Below are 15,947 nucleotides of genomic sequence, written 5' to 3' on the forward strand. Positions count from 1 at the left end.
GAGGAGTTTAAGGGAGGGATACAGCAAAACCTCCAGTAGCCCACTCCACACCACTGTAGTGTCTTTTGCTGGAGTGGGATATGCTGGAGCGTGGCGAGGAATAGAAGCTGGCTCTATATGAAGGCTGCATTGTATGTTTATTAGGCAACCAGCTAAAGGAATATGGTACAGTGAGTGTGTGGGGGATTGTCCCATTGGTCAACCTAGCCGTTAAGTGATGAGAACATGACACCAAAATCATCCATGTGTCCCCAGTAGCATACACTATGTTGAGTGATAGTAGGCTCCATGCTAACACTGATAGTAGGCTCCATACTAACACCTTAGAATACAGTATGTTGAGTGATGGCAATTCTTAATGCTAACACTTGAGCTTACACTATGTTGAGTGATGGTAGGCTCCATGCTAACATTTTAGCATACACTATCCCAGAACCGGCTGGGAAAATAAAGGTGGGCAAAGTGAATGAGTAACACTCTCACCTCCCATAACAACTACTGTGCCCTTTATTAAGGGACTTAATTCCTACCAGTGTTCAACAGTAGGAGACTGTGGTTGTACTGTAACTAAACTACATAAACTATAGATAATCTATTTCTGTATGTTCATTGATTGCAGTTACTCTATTTTATTTCTTTAAGTAGTCTAATACTTAATAGATTATGCCTTGGCTAAAAAACAAATCCCATGGATCTCTGTTGCACTCAGCATTCAGTTGACCCCTTTGGACTGTAGTTCTTGTTGGTAAGTGTAAGGTGGGTGAAAATGCTCCCGCTAGAGAGAGAATAAAAGTGAAAGAGCAAGGGAGAATGAGGGCGAGAGAGAGAGAGAGAGAGAGAGAGAGAGAAATAAACTAGTAAGAGGTACGTGAGCGGGAGGCCAAGGGGAGGTGGGAGGTTGCGAGGCAGGTTCAGGTTAAAAGTGTTTTCCCTCCCTGCTAGTATTTTGCTCAGCTTGTATGGAAACTGCCCATTACTCTCCACAGGATGTCAGATTGTAACACAGGTCTCCAAGGTCAGAAAGAGCCCTTTCACGGCCATTAAGAATAAAACCAACAAACAAGCCACACATCAGGCCCACAATTAAGCACCAAGGAGACACTACTTCACTGGCAAAATTCCTTTGCCTCCTGTACCCCTTTGAAAGCCGGTCAATAGTGTTTCATAATTCGAGATGATTTCACTGTCTGTGCTGAAAAGGCGTATTATTGTTCTTTTGTTTTCGTGGGGTTGTTCATCCCCATGAACTGATTCCTTTCACTGGATTCTCCTCTAGCTGAGCAGCAGAAAGACTAGAGGTTACATAGAGAATAGAGGCTTTGCAGAAGCATTCTAGAACCCCCTAGCAGCCATGTTGGGAGACCACTGTGTAATTACAGCACAAGTCCGACTGCCGAGTCCTGCCGAGCGTGCTTTCATTTTCAATTGTTTTCTTATTTAACCATGGCTAAACCTTATCCTAACTTCAACCAAATTGTTTTAGTTTCATAACCTTAACCAAAGTTGTAGTAGCCTAAACCTAACCTTAACCAAAGTTGTAGTTGCCTAAACCCAACCCTAACCTTAACCAAAGTTGTTTTACTTGCCAAAACCTAACCCTTAACTAACCTTTCCCATTGATGAACAGGGGAAAATGGGGTGTCCAATTTGTGTTATTGTCGCATAATCCTTTCATGGTGGAGGAACGTAATGTTCTCATTATTCATGTCCACAACACGGAATCTGCGTTTCAGAGTTTACACCCATTTCACAAAATTTTTAGACTGTGTTGATCTAACTCCTGGGTCTTCATTGTAAATCTATGTACATTCTTGGTGTAATGCTAGACGTTTGGTCACATCGTACAGGTCCTAGTTCGGTATGGCACTGAAGGTACTGTTCCTCTATGATATTGCCGGTCATAGAACTTCACAGGGCATGTATTCCAGTGTGTGGATGTGTGTGTGGACGTGTGAAGGTAAATTCCGCTCTGGCTAGCATCAGACAGGAAAGGTCTCTTATTAATCTCCCTCAGATTCTGAGCCATCCAGAGTAAGCCTGGTGACTCATCATTGTTTCGCTGCCACTCTCGCTCATCCACTCTCTAGGATTAATGTGTGTGTGTGTACTTGTGTGTGAGTGTGTGTAAGAATGTACTATTGTCTGGAAGATGGCAATTTGATGTGCGATTTGCAATACTTTTAGTATGCGTAAGTACCGGGAGAGTAAGCAGAAGTTGGTCTTTGTGGCTGCAGACTCATCTAATTTGTATTTCCCATCAGAAGATGACTATGTGGCAAAAAGGCCGGACTGTCAGCTCATTGATTTTTCAGCAGGATTTTCTTTTGTACTCGTATAGAACTATTTTAAGGCTGCCACCTAAGCTGACGTCCCCCGCCTCCTTTGACAAATTGCGCCTGCTAACGCTGAAACCTCGATTCTGAGTGTTTGTTTTGGTGACATGCTGTGATCCTTAAAGAAATCACGCCGAAGTGCAAAAAAGTAATTCTCTAATACAGTGGCACTGAAAAGTACTCACCCCCTTGACTTTTTGTAGATTTTCCTGTGCCACAAAGTCAATATATTTGTATTTTGGTCCTTAAATCTATGATTTTGTAGCATTGGGTGCATTCTCCAGTTTCCCTTTGCCTCTTCGTTTGATGCCTCTCTCTCAATAATGCATTCACACTCCTTCCTTATGTGCAGAGCAATTCTGAAGTCTAATAAACAGCTTATAATACTACAATCTTCTTCCTTTGTTTGGAAGTTTTCAGGAAAAATGTTGTCAGCGATCTAAAACATCAACATAAACGTCAACGAATCAAAGAGCGAGGAATTCTTTGTGGAGCCGCCATTTTGCACCAAGAGATGTTCAACAATCATACAGGGAGAAATCCATCGTAGAAGAGGAGAGAGACCAATTTCTCCACCAAGAGTAGCCTCAATAGACCAGAATGCAATGCAGCCACAGCTAGTAGTTTTTGCAGATTTGTCATTGACAGCGGGAGTAATACAATGCCGTTTTCAATGACTTTTATGTAATTTGAACAACTGAGCATGGCACACCACGGCATTGTTCTCATTGTTCTCTCTCCACCTATACATACATTGTCGAAAGGCATTCTGGGAAACGTAGGAAATCACTAACTGAAGTAGAAGTAGACGAGGCAGGTTGAGGGGAAGTGGGTTCACCAAAAAAGAAAGTTACAAAACTTCTCTAAATAAACAAAATAACTCCTGGAATGCATTGAACATCACCGATTGATGACACCTAACAGTGTAAGAGGAATTTTCCTTTAACTATATTGGATATACTTTATATGGTTTATTCCTGTGTATTATTTCTGTGCTGTTTTTGACTGGGAGCTGATCAATTCATCACTGATACACCTGATCGATTTTGTGTTTGGGCTTCAGGAGTTGTTCTTCAGAAATCCCATCGGAGGGGATAAAAACTGCACAACCATACCTTATCTTCTCTGATTTCAGCTCCTCTCTCCTCTTGAAGTGAAGGACTTTGTCTATATGTCTCCTTGATCTTGACAAGTCTTATTTTAAGAGCCACATTGGGACAACAAAGCCCAGCAGTTTGGATGGAGATATAAGGGCGGCCTCTCATTCTGGAGGCATGGAGGAGCTTTTAGACTGGGCGAACCATGAGTCACATCAAACTGGAAACAATTTGTTTCAAAATATTATCACACATATGCAAATTGCACATATGCAGTTTCAGTCCGTCTTCACCAAGTGCATCAAATTTTCAGATCACAGTATTGTAAAAAGGGTTTAGGATTAGCCCTTTATTAATAAGGATGAATGATTGCTTAGGTTATTGGACTGGGCTCTTTGAAAAAAGGTTTAATTATTTAACTGATATTCAGTCTTCAACAACAGGGGGCCACTGTACAAGTGTACATTGTATTTTAAAAGATACAAATCATATTAAAAATAATCATATTAAATATCCATTGCACAAGTTCATTAAATTAGTGACAGCTTAGTCGTGAGAGCTTTGACACGTAGGAAAAACCACGTGTCATCTTTTGATGTGGAAAATAACTTATCACTCCTCAAGAGTGTCTCCATGTGTCTGTATTTGTGTTGCAGGATACTTCACAATATTTGTCTGTCTCCCCTTCTGTCCTTTACTTCCTTTCACATGCTGCGTGCTCAAGTGTCTGATGCAATGCTTGTTAAAACAGACTAATAAGGCCAGCTGAGCATCCCAGGCAGCAAAAAACCTGCAGCGGTCCATTTCAGACTTAGTCGCACTTTGCCTGAAGATGAGTTATTCAATATTATATTTGTAGCTCCACTGAAAACTACAGTTAAAACAGCTTTGGAAACTGTTCTGAACTGATACCATAAAGATATTTAGATCCCAATTTCAGCTATGGACTACGGATGTCACCTCAGCTTTCATTTTGGCACTATATTTATACAGGTTTTCAACACTGGTGCACACTGTCATAACATCTACTCATCGATTAAATATTTTCTGGGTAGTGCCTTGTTTGTAGTTGACTGGTGAGAGAGTTCATTATTCTCTTCCATTCTCTTATACAGTCCTCTTGAATCCACAATGAAAATATCCTATAGACAACGGCCCTTGCTGGAATGTCATTGGAGAAATGCCTCCCAATAGAATAACCAGCCAATGCTCTTCAGCACAGAGACATGTCATGTTTTAGCGTTTGCACTGGTCGTTCTAGAAGCGGTTGTTCAAACTCAGAAACCCAGCGGCTTTTGACACAAAACTAACACAGTTAATACTTGGTTATGTGTGCTTTTGTTGTATCCAAATATTTGAACACGTCTTAGACCCAAGGACAATGTGCTCCATTACGCTAATATTTATTTAGCTTTCTCTAGAGACATCTTAGCTTAAAGTATGACATAAGAGTTTTTTTTTTGAAGAGGACAGACATTTGTGCTCTAGCTTTATGGTGTCACAGACCACTTTCCTCTTTCGGTTTACGCACAATTTTAGATTTTTCACCTGCTAAGCATTAGGCCTTGTGTAATGCACACACACTGTAATTAGCTTCATTAATAGATTGGACTGAAATGTTCAAACGACTGAAATACTTTTAAAAATACAGGGGAAAACTTGATCAAAATACAAAACAGGCATGTACACAACATGACTTGTAGAGATTAATTTTGTATTAAAAATCCTTTTATTGTATGCATCAACCAAATTTGATTCATTTGTCAAGCATTGGACGGACAAGCATTTGACGGACCGATAGAACCGATACCAGAAAGATATTTAGGTCCCGATTTCACAAAACGAAACAGGCAGCAGCTATGGATGTCCATACGTTAGTGCAGGTTGCCGTGTGTGTGTGTGTCAGTCTCTCAGACTCATCAGAGAGTTGTGCGAGGGCTTGTGACAAAGTTTTAATGCTTTTTAGGGCGCATTAAATTACATTTTCCGTGAACCTCTGCCTGTGTATTTGTACATTGCATGTTTTGGAAATTCAATAGTTTTCATCTTTTGAAAATGTAAAATGCCTCGGCTTGGCAAACAAAACAGTAAACACTGATTAAAGAAAGTGTGTTTTGACACCCCCAGTGAGTTTTCTCTGCCTGATCTTAAACTCAGGATGGGCTCTTGTTTTTTGATTGCAAAATGAGGCCCACAATCTCAGGGTGTGTGTGTTTGTGTGTGTGTGTGTGTGTGCACGCGCGCACATGTATGCACTGATTGCAGGCACAAAGCTTTTCTTTTTCTTTTCAGCAGGGGGGTGATTACAGTACCCTGTAGGCAGGGAACCCCTTGTACAAATGCACATACACACACACACACACACACACACACACATGCTCACACAGACTGACTTAACACTCCCAACATTTAGAAATCACAGATTAGCCTGTTCCTGCCTAACACATTTGTGGTGTTCATATATAGGGCTTACTATTCTGATGTGCATCATTAGAGCCACATTCAACTTTAACTTTCAAACACAGACTGGCAAATTTCTCTTGATATAGAGATTTTCAATTGGTGTACAATATTGCTGTTAGTAAATCAACAAGCAGTCATTATATATGATGTATTTTCATTATGGACACTATTTCAGCTCAGACATTTCAGTTCAAACACAATTTCCATTTACACACACACTTTCAGTTCAAACACGCTGTTTCAGTTCAAACAGGCTATTCGGTTGAAACACTTTTTCAGTTCAGACATACTATTTCAGTTCAAACAGACTAATCAGTTGAAACACTATTTCATTTCAAACACACTGTTTCAGTTCAAACACACTACTGATCTGCTGACTTCTAGTCAGCACAGCGGCAGTAAACAGACGCACAATGACGCTTTAAATCTGGCCAAAGCTTAGCCTCAATTTCTCCAAGGATGAATTTGGACGCTTTGTTTTAAAATGCAACAGTGCAAAGATCTCTTAGCAAGTGCAATTGAATATACCTTAACCTTTGCCGACGCTGTTTCAGTGGGTTTCAGCTTCTGATGGGCTCTTCTGGTGCCTTTTTTCCACCATTTTTCTGTATTAGCATTTGGCAGGGGGTGTCATTGAAATATCATGGTTAATTGTATGCGTGTCCCTCCTCTGTGCTTAATTGGCACTCTAATCATGGTGACAATGACAGTAATGCGTTCCGTCACTTTAAATGACTGAGCCACTGCTGACGGAGAGGGAGTATTTTGTGTGTGTGTGTGTGTGAGAGAGAGAGAGAGAGAGAGAGAGAGAGAGAGAGAGAGAGAGAGAGAGAGAGAGAGAGAGAGAGAGAGAGAGAGAGAGAGAGAGAGAGAGAGAGAGAGAGAGAGAGAGAGAGAGAGAGAGAGAGGTGTGTCCTGTCTAGTTGGCAGGCATTGCCCTTCAACCCAGGCCAGCCACCCAGTGAGTCAGTCCTATATGAAACCAACACCATCGCCAGCTCCAAGCCTACCCCCACCCCCACCCCCACCCATCCCCCCACCCCCGCCACCACCACCACATCACTCAGATGTCAGTAGGGATGAGGACACAGGAACATGAGGAGCATTCACACTGGTTCCCTCTTGCCGAGACTTTAAAGTAGCAATCGGTAGCATTTTCATGTAAATATACAGTATTTCCATTTTGCTACTCTTTATCTGATTAATGCAACACAATAGTGATTCAACCTATAGCCAGTTTCTAAACTAACTAACCTATTTGCTGTTCTAAACAGCTGGTGTCTGGTAGTCTTTCCTGGGAAAAATCCTCTGCCGCACTGGAAGTAATGAGTTTTATGTTTGTTTGGAATAAACAGAAGAAGAACTGGGTAGTTAGCATGAGCAGTGATAGCCACCATGGCTGAACAGACAAAGAACAAGAGCGCCACCTATAGAAACTGTAGTACTGGACACACTGTTTGATTGACAGGTGATCTCTGGGAAGTGCAGTGCAGAAACACCACAGCAATGAGCACTTGGCACCAAAGATGGAGACAAAATGAAAACAAAAACACCACAACAATGAACACTTAGCACCAGAGATGAAAAACAAAATGTTGCATGCCAGTATGTGTATGGTCATGCACGCCTTTACTGGGTTTGCTTCAGTTTTATGGAAAATCTCATAGGAAATGAATGAATGAGCCTGGTGTTGCATAACCACCAGCGACCTTTTAACCTCTGATGCTTCTGCATTTGAGACCTCAGAAAATGAGCGATGGAGGGATGGGCGGAAAGGAAAGAGGGCTCCAACTCATAGAAAGCAAACACACTGTGTCGAGGGAGTAGAGGTTTTGCAGTTGTATCACAAATCTCCCAGCAACCACAGCTGGCTCCATCATGGAGGTTCATTGGAGAACAAGGCTATCCACAGGTGAAAAGAATAGTTCTACTCACCCGCATGTCAATCGAAACACCGGTGAAGCACCATGGTAGCCTTCTCCAAAACAACCAAAGTGACCAGGAACATGTTCTCTAGAGTTCCAAAAAGGGCAAAAAATTACGTGTGGGTCCAAAAGTCCAGTATTTTCCTCGTTATCTCATAGATTTTCTGCACTTGTTCTACACCACAGCACAGTCACCCGATAGTGGCAAGATGCTGCATTCAAATGCTGTCAAAAATATTGTAATTACTGGTACAGCGCGTTTGAACGACCCAATAAAGTGGTAAATATAAATGGGAAATTTTAAGATAGCCAACATGGCGAGTGACATTCTCACTCTTTGTTTAACTTTTAGGTGTCAGGCTTATACAACAACTTCAGCCAATAAACAGCCATTAAAATATCAATTACAGCTATTATCCATTAAAATATCAATTACAAAACTGATGTGAATATTCTCTTCATTCTGGCATTGCAGCACAAAGTAGCTCTGTACCTCTTGGTTTCTAAAATAGTCAGAAAAAAGGCACCTTTTGCTTCATGAGTACTTGAATGCGCGACAAGTTGGATTTACGCGTTTTGCACAGTGTATATGCAGTACCATACGTTATTGTTTCTTTATGCCTGTTCCCCATACTGGCCTGTTAAACATTACCATACAGGATTATGCCACGACAGCCAGCTGGACAGAGGAGTGTGATGGTCTGTTTCCCATGAGTTGGCATTTACTGTAGCACCAACAACCTCGCCACACCGACACGTGCTTCAGACTGACTCATCCAAAAACCTGGCTCTGTGGGTTGTATAAGTCTCTGAGTATTCACGTTCGAGTTTTTATTATTATGCCTAAGAACATATATGGAACGTATTTAGATGTGGACTTTCTGTTTCTGAAATTGCGCTTGGTGCTGACATAGAAGTCAATCTGAAATCCAAGTCCTGTGTTGGATGTGGACGCACATTCTAGCACACACAGATGTGCAAATACACACACGTGCATACATTCACATTCACACATACACAATCACACATGCAGTGCTGTCTGAAGCCATTACTCAAGCCCACAGTCCCATCAGTTTAATCTCCCCTGTTCTCTTAGAAAAGGGCAAACATTAGACTTGGAAATGCGTACTTGATTCAGCAGAGATGCATTCTCCCTTCCCCTAACTAGTACCAGGAATGCCTCGCAGCGACAGCAGCACACAGCTTGATAAATATATAACACAGTAATTATCATTAGCTGAGCTGCTCAGCCAAGAGCCCAGAGATTTCAGATACAAGTGTTTGTGATATGCCCTGGAAGACGAATATTGCATCGGAGATGAGTTGGAAAAACAAAGATCTCGTTGGCACGGCAGCAGAGGATTCCGTCAAATTGAGTTTGTTCTGTTGTTTGGCTGCAAGCTTTCAGTCTGATAAAGTTGTGGAAAAATGCTGACAAATGCAAGCCTGCCTGACTCAGACTTTGGATGAAAAAACAAAATAAATGTCACATTCATCTCCTTACTATAGGTGAATTGCAGAAGTTTCATCCAGGCTTGCTTTTCTTTATTTCACACTTATCTCATAATAGGCTTTATCATCTCCCATAGTTAACCTGGTTGATTGACACATCTCACCATTACTACAGGGGTTGGCTGAAGAGCGGGTGCCACTCTCTCTAGTGATTGGCCCGGTCCCTGGCTGTTGCCCAGCATGACAGGCAGGCTCACTGCATGAGTCTAAGCTCATTGGCCCATTACTTCCTCTAAGGCAGCGTGGGAGGTCTGCGGGAGCAGCTGCAACCCAGGGAAGGCCACTTGATGTGGAAATGGCTCTGATAAATAATATAGCAGTGGTAATAACCAGCTGCTTTTGACCTTGCCCACTATCATGTCTGTGGCCAGTAATGATTTCACCACCGCCTGTGATTGGCGCATGCATTATTAAAGGATAATTCCAGTTATTTTCAACCTGGGCCTTATTTTCCTAGTTTTTGCCATCATGACGATTGATTGTGTTCCAAATTTTGTTACTTACTTCACAGTAGAGCTTTACCTACCTCCAGTTTGCCGGGAGCGCTACTCGCAACACACACTCGAGCCAAAGCAAGCTCCAACAGTTCACACAGCAACAACTTTAAGACACTTGCTTCTTCAGAGTCTACCTGCATTGGGGGCCACCGATGCCGCCACCGGTGGGCTGCCCAAGTCAATCCAAATAGCATCATATCTTTAATTTACCTTCTATTCTACTCCACCGTTCCATTTTTCTTTTCTTCACATCGTACAGGATGACCAGAGTTTCTGCACCTTGAGGCTGGCTAAGGAGCTGTGATGGGAACCTAATTAGGCAGAGGTCATCTGTCCTGTCCCCACTCTTTACTGTCTGCATTGGAGCCTTGTATTCAGCCAACCTCTGGAGACAAAACGAACACACTCACTGAGGACCTTGGCCTTATTTCACGATGAATTGCCACTTTGTGAGGGGACTAATGGCTCATTAGGCCAGTTTAGTAAGGAGCTCTGGTGTTACTCTTTCTCACTGTCTTTTCTTACCACGTTTCACCTGAAGTGTGAACAGTGGAAGGGACGTACTGGAATTCGTTCCAGAATTTCTAGAGGATGCCTCATCATCACATATTTATTCATGACTTTATTCACACGGCTGCCATTTTGAACACTCAAGGTGGGAAACTACCCGGAAGAGCAAGTACAGCCCAGCTCTGTCCTACTGTTGTGAACCAAGATGCACATAATACAAACATTTATCATTTCACAGATTCCCCACTGAAAAACACATTAGAAACGACTGGATCTCAAGAATCTGGAGAGATGTAGGTAACTGTAAGAAACTTCTTCTTCATCTTATGTGTTGAAGTAAGTTAGTTTTATGCCAATCTTCTGGGTAGAGTTTCTAACCCCAAGTGTTCAAAATGGCCACTGTGTGAATAAGGTCAATTCCTGTGTCTGACCTGGGAATTGACGGATGTGTTTACGGTGAACTAGCTGCATCAAGTTCTTCTAGGATTCACATTTCTCTATTGCTCTATCTTATATGTGCTTTGTCCCTCACTTGCCCCCCACCTCTCACCGTTCACCCAAAGAAGTCCTCCCTCAAAGCGCAACTCCTCTGTTCTCCTCCAGTCTTTATGAACAGCACTCCTTGAGAGCGCACAACAGCGCAGCCTTTGATTTTTACACGAAGAATATGAATGGCAATGGGGGAGACAGTAACACAGATTTATCTTTGAGGGTTCTTTGAGAGTCCTCTGGGTCTTGCCTCGCTTTTTTTTTTTTTTCTGTTCTTGGCGGGGTAGAGCTGTCAGCCAGAAGGCTTGGGAAAAGGGAGAGTACAGTCAGGAAGTTAAATGTGCAGCCCCCCCACCCCCCTCGCCCCCCCCCCCCCCCCCGGGAAGACGTGTCAAAGCCGGGCCCACAGGCGCTTCCCCTTTGCAAGAACTCCCACTAAGCAGCGCGCTTACTTTAGGCTCTGAAGGAAATGTAAGGTCCCGCGCGATCAGCCGGCGCGCTTCATAGAGATGTGATCTTACTCCTGGTAAGAGGTTGCCGCTTGTTGTCGTCTGCCTAGCTTTCACGCCGACAGCCAGGCTGATTCATGTTGCCTTTGCAGGGAGTTCCCCTTAATTGAAATGGTTCTGCTCTCCTTGTGATGCTTCTTCTGCGCTGTCATTCTCCGTTGGGCGAGGAAATTCCAGCACTGTGTATTTGTTTTGAAAGCAGATAGGAGGCTGCGATGTTTTTTATCTTCTAATGTTAAATATTGTAGGGTTGTGTGCTCTTTACATAAAAAAAAAAAAAAGTGTCCAAGGCACCTCAAGTTGCATTACGCAATCTGTGACCTCTCTCGAACTCTATTGGCGACCAGAAGGAATTGGAACAACATCAACAGGTTTTCAATATATTTTAATATACAGTATATATATAATAATAATACTGCTTGAGCACAGTTTTTAGGTTTATGACTAGGCAAATAGAATTAAGGCTCTATTTTGTGATCTTTTTTATAATTTTTTTAAATTTTAGAACATAAAATAGGGAGCAGCATGGCATTTCCATTTTCATGCACATAGGTATATTGTCATTGACCTTTCACTCTCCCCCAATATACACTATACATTGCTTGCCTAAACATTATGAGAACAACAAAAGGAGCCCGTTAGAATAAAGTCTCTTAAACTGATTTTTGGAGTGTTGTGGATCTCTCTTTTTTTGCGTATTTTATTTATTGCTCCCATGTGCATATCTTCCATCTGTCCTTAAATTCCTCCCTTTATTTCTTTATTCACCACAGTCCCCTTTTTGCCCAACCCACACACTTGGCCCTCTTTTATCTACTGTACTCTCCGTCCCACTCTTCCCTCCATCCTGCCATTCCTCTCCCGGTTTTATCACAGCGCTCCTCCTTTTACATCTTCATTCCTGTCTTCCCCTCTCAGGGGTCTCCTCTGCTCTCTGAACTCCTTCTCCCAATCTGTCTATCTGTGTCCCTCCCTTCTGTTCTCTGTCTCTCTTCCCCTCCTGCATCGGCGTCGCTTTTGTCAGACAAATGTGACTGGCCCCAGTGGACGTGAATGGAAAGAAGAGGCGACACGGAGGAGGACAATTCTCAGGCGTTAGCCACCACAGCAACACTTCTAGCTTTTTGCATGTTCAATCAAAATGCTAATGGCCTCGGCAACAAGGGAGCGATATTATTGTAACACTAATTGATAAGAAGACAAAGATAGAAGGGGCCAATGGTGCCGACTGATGCTGCGTCGCTGGCCCTCACTCAGTTCCCTTTTAATTACAATCGCTACAATAATGGAGAGCAAATTGCTTGATGGCTGTAACTGCTACGGTCCTGTGCCTCTGTTTCTTTCCTTCTCATTAGAAGTGTTATACATTATTTATTCCAATTTGTATTTATGTTTCCCCCTTTCAGCCACAAGTGTCACGCGGCACTTATGTGTATTGTAAATGAAGGCAGCGCTGATGGCCAGTTTGTCTTGTCTTGTGGCTTCGCCTCTTTCAACAAGTCTCTCGTTGCGCTCTCAACGTGAACAACACTCTGTCATTGGATCGGCTCCACTTCAGCAGGCTGCGGCCCCTCCAGCGGTAGAGGCCTTCTCCTTGGAAAACAACCTTGAAATAAACAGTCCTCTCAAACGAGGGGGGGGGGCGTCGACTCTTGACGCCGACTTCGCCCCGCAAACCCCCGACTCTCTTCGGCGGAAGCCAAGTATTGATACGTTTCCTTCCAACGCGCCTAATTACAGCTGCCAACAGCCGCGGCTCGCTTTATGGATCTCCCCGAGGGCGAGGTGACGAGCGATCCCTCCATCCTCTCCATACATCAATGCCCATCTCCTCTGCTCTCTCGTACGTCTGACTGCTGGATAGAAGCATGGAGGGGGTAATTAAAAGACTGAGTTGTTCCCCATGTGTCAGTGCATGTCTCTCTGACCGATGCTGTTTGGCAGGCTGCTGGGGCCCCAGGGGTGACCTGTTTGTCTTCTTATTAACTTGTCCAGAAAGAGAAAGTGGCAGATGGAGAGATGGAGGTCAAGAACACAGTGCCTTGAGACCTTGGACCTTGAAAGGATGGGGAAGGAAATGAGTGGGGAATGAGAAGAAAGGCTGTGCGTGTGTGTGTGTGTGTGTGTGTGTGGCTAGAGAGGGTGATGTGCGGGCAATGATTGGAAAGCGAATGTGTGCACATGTATTTGTCTGTATGTTTGAGGGAGGAGGTGGGTGGAGGGTGCTTTAGTTTACCAAGCAGGCTTTCAAAAACCAATCTAGGGGAGTGAAAGGCGCTGTCTCCTCTTTGTGATGATGTTAAGGCTGTCTCACTGTGGACACTGCTTGTTGCTGTGCTCTAATTTGCTGGACACAAGTAGGGGCCGAGGCAAAGCTTAATCAGACTCTCACTGTATTAGGCGGGATGAGCCTTGCACACAGTGCAGCCCAGATGCTCTTGCAGCCACATGTAACCGGGGCTCCCACAGGCTCTTCCACCGATCTGAAAAGGGCATTAACAATGGGAACTGTTAAAGGGCAGAACTGAAAGTAAGTATGTAGCACAGTATACTTTCCAACTTCATTTATGCATTCATTAAATGGTAAAACTGAAAGGTGTACTGTGCCTGTTGCATGAAACTTCCATTATAAGTGTTTGAGATAATACAACTCTGAACCTTCATAAATGAGCCTTAAAGTATTTTTTCCTAGTATGATCATACATGATAAAAGTATAATCTTGAATCAAGCAATGAGTTTCTTTTTTTAAATTATTCATTAAATTATAGGGATGGGTCAATATATCGAAATTCAATATATCACAATACAAAAATGGAACAATATGTATCGAAAAATGAATCATGATATTAGCTCCATTTTATTCTGCTGTAGTATTCACAAATGAGACGGCTTGACCATCACAATTTCACAAGCTCTCCATCCAAATTATATTATTTTCACTTTGTAATAAAATTTTTAAATAGTTGTTTACATTCTGGTGAGCCTTGCATTTGACCCTAAAAGTCAATGAAAGGTGCTTGAATTTGAGTGTGGGAACCCGGCTTAATTTGTCTCCAAAGAGGAGACAGATTAACTGAAGTTGTGCTCTTTCTGGCAGTGGGCATTTGTTATTGGAAGAGCTGTCCTGGGACTTGAAAGCAGTGACAGTGTATGTTTGTTAATGTTATTGCATCTCCTCAAGCCTCCATCAAGCGCCGCACAGGCACCGCTCCTCCCCTCCACCTGCTCTTATCTCATCACTCTGCTGCCTCTTGTGAGAGAAATGCCACAAGCAAAGGGAAACAGTGTTCAACAAATTTTCTCCCGAACGAGAGAAGTTGCAGGCGGGAAAGTGATAGGAGGCGAGGGGGAGGAAAAAAGCAATATGTTAAAATCAGCGGCGAGCAACATAAGCACGTGAAAAAATCGATTTGACATGGAGAGGGGTATTTTTTTGCTTTTTTTATTTTTTTGCCTTTAAACGGTGCGGAGTGCAGGTGCTGGAGGTTAATGAGAGCAGCTCTCCTGGGTGGCGGCTGGCTGGAAGGGAAGTAATACAAAGTAGAGAGAGTGCGAGCGAGAAAGAGAGAGAGACGCAGACTTGAAAAGGACTGGGTTTGACAAATCAGCCCACCGCCGTGCGCATTTTGAGGCTCACTGTTTTTCTCCTAGCTGTACGGTAGCCACTAAAGCCTATTGTGGCTTACAGATCCTAAACAAGTTGTTATTGAATGTCATCTCTGCTTTCTCCTCGCTTCTCTCACCACACAGGCCGAGGTTGTAATTACTCGGCTGTGGTCCATTCCATCTCCAAGGAGCCGCAGCACAATACTGGAGGTTGAAAAGGAGAGCGGGAAAAGAGGCTGCCATGGCCTGGCTGGACTTTTTCACTCCCTCTCCTTGTCCTTCTGACAGATTGGCTCAAGGGGGCAGAGAGGGGGATAAATGGGTTCTTTCAACCTCAAGATTTCATTTCAGTCTGCTTTCTCTCCAGGGGACGATGCGGATTCGAAAGAAGGCCCTATTGCAGGGTGGGTTGCTGACCACAACCGTACAGGCTTGCAATAACCTATACTTGGCAACAGTGAAAACTGGCTGTTTTGTGTGCAAACAAAGGTAAATTAGATTAGATTAGATGTGGGGCAGTAAGGGCCGTTGCAGCAGCCAGTAGTCATACATTAAAATAAGAATAGTTTATATGAATGAGAATAAAGCAAAAAGAGGTTATATTAACATACGCAATCCAGTAATTCCAACACTCTGACATATTAACTAAATATATGAATGAAAATGTATAATAAAAAGAAAAAAAAAAGAATGGATTCCAGCATTAAAAAGTAACTAAACCCCAAACCCAAATCAGTGTAAAGCCTGACATCTAATGGTAAAACGCATGCTACTTTTTATTAGCCATGACTTTTTAAAAGTTGAATAAATAAAGTTGGTTTTACTGAGAGCAAGAGTTGCGCCTCTTCAGTGATTTTTAAAAAGCATGCTACTGAAATTGCCGTCTGCCATTGGCTGATCTTTGGTGCCAAGTGATGCTTTGTACCATTAGATGTCAGGCTTTGCACAGATTTAGATTTGGTGTTTAGTTACTCTTTAACAGGGCGTACAAAATAGCAGCAGTAG

General features: G+C 42.9%; 1 protein-coding gene across 4 annotated transcripts in view; it reads left to right on the forward strand.

The window, feature by feature from the left end:
• The window catches only part of LOC139923566 (RNA-binding protein Musashi homolog 2), a 280,792-nt gene that overhangs the window by 147,226 nt on the left and 117,619 nt on the right, over window positions 1-15,947 (forward strand). The gene's annotated exons all lie outside the window — the stretch shown is intronic.

This window comes from Centroberyx gerrardi, chromosome 6, assembly GCF_048128805.1.
Source record: "Centroberyx gerrardi isolate f3 chromosome 6, fCenGer3.hap1.cur.20231027, whole genome shotgun sequence".
Classification (NCBI taxonomy): Eukaryota; Metazoa; Chordata; class Actinopteri; order Beryciformes; family Berycidae; genus Centroberyx; species Centroberyx gerrardi.